The sequence below is a fragment of the Carettochelys insculpta genome, chromosome 3, assembly GCF_033958435.1.
Source record: "Carettochelys insculpta isolate YL-2023 chromosome 3, ASM3395843v1, whole genome shotgun sequence".
NCBI classification, from domain to species: domain Eukaryota; kingdom Metazoa; phylum Chordata; order Testudines; family Carettochelyidae; genus Carettochelys; species Carettochelys insculpta.
Window position 1 is genome coordinate 50,966,742 of NC_134139.1, and position 6,907 is coordinate 50,973,648.

The 6,907-nt window shown below is 44.3% G+C and overlaps 1 long non-coding RNA gene across 1 annotated transcript; it reads left to right on the forward strand.

Moving 5' to 3' along the window:
• The first annotated feature begins 308 nt into the window (after window positions 1-308).
• Window positions 309-2,325, forward strand: LOC142010276 (uncharacterized). Its single transcript, XR_012644754.1, has 3 exons — window positions 309-391; window positions 601-723; window positions 2,128-2,325. It is a non-coding gene; the product is annotated as an uncharacterized LOC142010276 (long non-coding RNA).
• The last annotated feature ends 4,582 nt before the right edge of the window (window positions 2,326-6,907 follow it).

Here is a 6,907-nt window from a genome sequence, read left to right on the forward strand (position 1 = left end):
TTGAAACCATGGCTACCACTAGCATTAGCTGATCCTCTTTTTGGCAGGGAAGCCAAAGAATGGACGCGCCAGCGAGAGTGAATTAGCTATTCAATCGCTGAGCTGCCTCCTCCAGGTCAGCATCATCATGTTGATAGAACACTACCATTGCCCAGACAGGAACTGTTTAACAGAGGATTTCAGCTTTCAAGGCTTTCACCAGCTCTGGGTTTACTGCAGTAAAGAAGGGACCTTTCATAGGCACCATCAAAAAGATTTTCTGTAGTTTTATGACTGCATTTAGAATGTCCCTTCTGATTGATCCCTAGGTTATCTGGGCTGAAATCCCTCTCTTCAGCCTCGTTTGCACCTGAAGCCCTGCAATATGGATCAATATTCCTTTCCAAGAAAGGTACGTCTCAGTTATCCCTGACACATTCCCCTGAGTGCTTGTGTCAAACTCACTCACATCAAGGGAGGGGAAGGTAATCTGAAGAAAGGTCAGATTGCCTGTGCTATTTTTCAGCATAGACCATAACTTTCTGCTATCTAGCTTCTTCTGGGCTTATCCGTCTCCCAGCCCTGCTGTTTTCTCTGTTCGGTTCTCTTTCCTCTTCATAGAATACCTGCAGAAGGAGGAATAATGTGGAAAAAGAATGTTGATATCACCAGCTTGGATCAGACCCTGATCCACCTAATACAGCATCCTGTCTCTGGGAGTGGCCAACATCAAATCAGAGGAAGGTACAAGGACCCCAGAGTGGATAAATCGGGGATAATCTGCTCCACTAATAGTTAAAGATTGATTTAACTCCTGAAGCATGAGGTTTTATATCTCTTTTGCTGGAATTTAACGATTGGAGTCATTATGGGCTTGATTCTGAGGGGCGCTCAGCACACCCAGTTCTATGGGAGGGTCTGGTGCTCAGGATGCCTCAGGATCAAGCTCTTAGAATGGATATTGTGATGCTGTATACAGGTGTCATCTTCTGACCCTGAGCTCTTTCTGTGTAGTTCTGTACTTCTGACTATATGCCAGTCAATTTGTTCCCCAACCGATAAACGAAATTTTTAAAAAATTATGGTGTGTAATTAATAATAGAAACATAATTGGTATATTTAGTCAAGTGTTGGAGTGCTCTGCCACAAGATGACTTGAGGACAAAGGCTTACCATGATTCAGAAAAGGGTTACGAACCTGTTTCTCTACTACCTTGTGCCTTTTGCTGTCATTTACACATGGGCAAAGCAGTGCAAAAACCACCAAATTGAAACACTGCTCCGTTGTAACAGCAGCATCTTAGTCACTGCACTGGTCACTTGCCATTCACGTAGTCACTGGTCTCCCCCACTGCCCTGAGGGCCGTTCATTGTACCACCACTGCAGTGCTGCTCCCACTGGCATGACAGCTTTCTGAAGCAGTTTCTCCAGCATCTGTAGGTAGGCTGAAACCTCATGCTTGTGCTATTGAGCTTTAAAGAATGTAAAATAATTGTCTTCAGGGCTTTCTAGGCTCCCAAAGGTGTAAGTGAAGGCCTCTAGATAGTCCTTCACGCTCACTTCAGTGTTAGTGAGCTTCAAGGTATCCTAAGCCTGCCTTGTGCTCACTTGCCAGGGGAGAATCAGGCCTGGAGGCTGCAGTGCAGCCCGGTTCCATCCCCCTGAATAAGTACTTCATAAGGCAAGGCCTGTTCCTGCTGTCATAGAAGTCAAATGGAAATTGTGTCTCTCACTTCGTAAGATGTATGATAGATCCCTTCCTTAACTTCAGTGGGAGCAGGATCAGGTCCCAAGATGGCTGGCTTAAGAAAGGATTCTTTCAACACACCCGGAAGGAGGCAGTAGGATGGCCGGGGAGCTGTAGCTAGCTCAGTACTGCAGTTTTGTTGGCTAGTTCCAGGCAGGGACTATCTTAAGTGGCAAGTTAAGGGGTGTCTGTCACTTTCACAGTGGAGAAGAACCCATGGAAAATATGTCTCCTACAGCAGCAACCATAGGTCCCATTAGCCTCATTTACAGGAGCATCACATAAGCAAACCGAAGTCTTTGTGGGTCTTCATAACTGCAGGGACATGGAGGTGAATGGGTTGGAATTTTTCTTCACTGTCCTGAATCTGCTTTTGAAATTATTTCCCCATCTATGATAGTGACAGAAGCACCCTGCTGAGCGAGAGTGCGTTATACCTGCCTGCTCCACAACACACAATGGCAGAGCCCTCAGGCATTAACATCTCTTCTGAGCCAAGATGGACTTTAACTGAGCACTAACTCACACTAGTATGAAGGGGGAAAGGAAGGAGTTTGGATTGCTTCCTACAGAGGAGACTTCCCCACTGAAAAACAGGGCAAGGTGGGTGATTGGAGGAGATGAAAGTTTGTATCAAATATTTTATGTTCATTGTATACTGAAAAAACCCAATATCTGAGTCTCAGTTTATTTGTGTGCATGGGGCAGGAGTGGAAATGGGTGGGGGTAGTGACTTTGAACCACATTTGTATAGCTCCATATTCTGGGGCTGTGAGAGGGTCTACCCAACTCCAGGTTTACGTTAGAGCAACTTTACGGTGGCTCTAATTTATGCTGTTTTCCAAGGCTGCCCATGGCCCTGGGAAGCAGAGGATAGCTCGACTGGCCAGAAACAGGGCTATTATGCCAGTTCTGCATGGGGCAGGAGTAGTTGAAGTAGCTAGTTTCCATTCCTTCTTGGAAACGGTGAACTTGTATATATTTGTGGATTGAAACTTTCTATGACCTAGCTCCTGCAAATATGACCAGCAACGACTATTATAGTGATTGGTGTCATTGATGTGGATGAGCTGGACTGTGAAGCCCTTGCTTACCTGGGGAGGCCTATTTGCCTTACTTCAGCAATGTACTTAAGCATGACTAGATTCACTGAAGTCAGCTGAGATCAGTTCAGTGGAATTACTTCTGTCCTGAAATGTAAGCTGCTTTGGGGAATGGGGACTGATGCATAGTTAGCTCCACTGAAGGCAGTAGGATTACCAAGGAAGAAGGGCTCTAGAGTCTAACTACACACAGGGTGTGTCTACACTAGGAACTAACTTTGAAGTTAGGCACTACATCGAAGTAGCCAGTAGAGAGTCTACACACATTTTTTTCCCTTACTTCAAAATTAACTTCTAAGAAGGGAGCCCAACTTCGAAGTCCTTACTCCATTCCTGAGAATGGAGTAGTGGTGCATGTAGACGCTCTACTTCCAAGTTGCTTACTTCAAAGTTATTTTTGTAGTGTGGACACAGCCACAGAGAATAAGAAGATCTATGCCTGCTGATAAATGTTTACAAGATTGTGCACATAAACTTTTGGGGAAGAGACTGTCTTCATTTTATGTCTTGTTTGTGCTGTGAATTGGTGATGATGAGGTGGCTGGAAATGCAGTCCCGGAGATTGACACAAAAATACTCACACCTCAATGCTTAGCATAAGTACAGGAAAGCCAACTTCTGGTACATAAAAAAAATACTTTGGAGCATTTGAGAGCCCTGGAATCACAGCAGAAACCCAGTGAAATTATCTTAGCCTGCCAAGGGAGCAGCAAAAATGGTTCATGTAGCAGAGATTTGATAAAAGGTCAAACACAGTTATCCTGGAAGACTTTTAAATGGCTAGTGAGAGGTGAAGCGTAAAGGGGTAAGACCCCCTTTCCAAAATCCTCCAGAGAGTACAAAGTCACAAATTTACCCAGCCACCTTAAATTCTCACTTTATTTTCACAAAGACACATACGGAATATCCTGGCCTGACCTTGCTGCTCTATCGGTGGCCTGTGATGTCACTATTTGCTGAAACCTGAGCTGCAGCTTTCTCAGCCCCTCCCTTGAGATGGATGGGAATATTCTATCTAACTTTTCCCCTCCTTTGTGATTTGCCTTTAAGACAAGGGGTCTGTTCTTACTGTAGGGTTCTTTGTAAGTCTTGTCTGAAGGGTCTTTCCCAGCAAGTCTAAAAATATAACTGCAGCTGTCATTCCCTCTTACTACAGGGAATTAAAATTGATTACTCTGTCTTTAAAAGGGCAGCATAGAACATGGGTGGGGGTGGGAAGGATGAAAGAATGATTAGGAGTCAGGACCAGGTCTAGGCTTTGCTACTGACTTGTATTACTTTGGGTAAATTACACTTGTTGGCCAGGAACTGAAAGCCTTCAACTCCCATTCCTTTAAATAAATTTAAACAACTGCTTGCAGTTCTTTGCTTCAGTTTCCAAGCCGCTTCAAAAGCCCTGTAACCAAGCCTCATTTATCGCCTCCTGCCCTGGAACCTGGGTTGGTCTTAATTGGCCTAATGCTCAGGCAAGAACAAACTAGGTAGGCATGCATGTTCTCTCTTGTTTTTGTAGAGCTGATTGCACAATGCAGCCTGGCCTGCGTGCAGGTAAGAATGTGTGTTTGGGCACTGTCAGCCAGGCTTGTTTGGAGTTACTTTGGCCAAGCAATTTCTTACAAAGAGCTGATTGCCAGATTGGAAAAGCTACACCAGGCTGATTGTTTTCTCCTATGAGGGATCACTCACTAATTGCTTTTGCATGCCAGATCCGACCTTGGTGAGAGCCTGATCCTGCTATCAATGACACCAGCATTAACCAGGAATGATGGCACTGAATTCAAAATAAAATTGTTGTCAGTGAGAACAGAATCAGGCCTGAGACTCCTAGGCTGTGTCTACACTACAAAAATAACTTTGAAATTGCTTACTTCAGAGTACAACTTTGAAGCTGAGTGTCTACACACATCCTAGGGCACTACTCCATTCCCAGGAATGTAGTAAGGACTTCAAAGTTGGGCTCCTTACTTCGAAGTTAACTTTGAAGTAAGGGAAAATGTGTGTAGACTCTCTGCTGGCTACTTCGAAGTTAGTTCCTAGTGTAGACATGCCCTATGAGCCAGAACCTCAGTGAATAACAAGTGATGCAGCTCCATCACTGGAGAGGAGCTCTGTGTTTCTGGCAACACTTTTCACCTAAGGATTTACAAGAGTTCACTAATTGTATGCACAAGTAAGCAAATTTAAGAACTGTGCTTAAAGATGGGTTATAGCAAGTTGTAGACAGATAGGATTTCAACATGGGTTTGGCTGGCCAAGGTAGAGCTGCTTGTGGCCAAATCATGTCAGAACATTGTTCTAGAACAAAAAGTTTGTGTCTGGAGTAACGTACAGCTTTAATGTGGTATGCAGTCTACACACACTGGAGGTAGCAATACCCAGTCATGAGAGTACAAGACTGGGAGGCAGGGAACATGGGCTTGAAGCTTATTTCTGAGGCTGACTCACTATTTAACATTGGGCAAGTCTCTTGCCTCAATTTCCCTGTTTTTAAAACTATATTCATTTTGACAATGCCAAATTTTCATTTTCATTTTGACCAAAACAATTGGCCAAAATTGACACTAAATTTGCTAAATATTTCTGGCAACCCAAAGCCACATTTTTGGTGGCTGGGGGGGAAGTTTGGAATGACAAATTTCTCAGCGCTCTTCTGTAAAATGGGAAATATACTTACCTGTCATGTACGGCTGTTATAAGGCTAAGTCAATAAATGCTTGAACTGTTTCACTGTAAAGCACTATAGAAATCCCATTCCTCCTGCAAACACATGGAATGGTTCCAGCTTAAAGGAATGGGCCCCCACAAATTTAAACATATCACATTTTCTCCCTCTTTCAAGGGACAGTATTTCAGGGAAATATTGTGAAAGACCGGGCTCCACAAACCCATGGCAAGGGATTCACAAGAAGACCCCACATATCTGTACAGCTGTCCACCCCCTGCAACCAGGAGTAGCACCATTCCGGGGGGAAGCCACCCTGCTGTGGCTGGCTCTGCAACTGACCTAAGGGCTTGGTGAGACAAATAAATTACTGCAGACTATATCTGAAATAAATCAGACTGTCGTGTCCCTTGGGTTAGGGGTTAGGAGAGAAACCGGTGGAGGCCTGCTAACTCAGATTCCCACCTGAAGAGCTGGCACCGTGCAGGGCACTGAGAAATGTCCTTCGAAGGTCTGCCAATGTGTGATGTGGGGGGCATTCCTCCTCCTCTGCACCAATCAGGCTCCATGAATGCAGGTTTCCCTCCTCACAGAAGTGGTGGAGAGCAGCAGCGTCAATATTGTTATGATTTAATTCTACTGTTACGTTACTATAATAACCCGAGACTTTAATGGCCCTGCTAAATGCTAAGATCACCACCTGGACTTCTGAAAACGTCAGGAACATGAGGTTTGTTTTCCTAGGCCAGAGCACGGATCCATGGACTCAGGGATCCTGTTTCTAGAAGTAGCCGGCACCTGATCAGTAAGAGTTTAACAGAAGACAAGTCAATAGTTCAAATCTGTGTCTACGCTACAGTACCCTTTCAGAAGCAGAATGCAAATACAGCTGACTGGACATGCAAATGAGGTGCTGATTTACATATTGCATGCCTCATTTGTGTAATGGCAGCCACTTGCTGCTCCGGAAGTGCTGTTTTCAGAAAAAAACAAGCAGTGTAGATGGGGTTCATCTGAAAGGAAGAAGGTGCTTTTGAAAGTGGAGTTTCCTTTTGAATGAACCCATCTACACTGCTTGTTTTTTTATTTCCCCAAAAATAGCACTTCTGGAACAGTAAGTGGCTGCCATTATGCAAACGAGACATACTATCTGTAAATTAGCACCTTATTTGTATTTCTGATCAGCCTCATTTGCATTCCCTTCCGAAACAGGAATGTAGTGTAGATGCAGCCTAAGACAGATGACCAAAGCAATGGAACCTTTTGCAGAGGTTATATTTATTTCAGTATTGCACCGCCTCTCTCTCTGATCAGCTCATAACAGCTGAAGGATAATTCCACTCACATCCTGATTCTCTTTCTGCTGGTGAAGTTCAAGCACGTGCAGCTCGTCTGTTTGACGTACAATCAAAAGG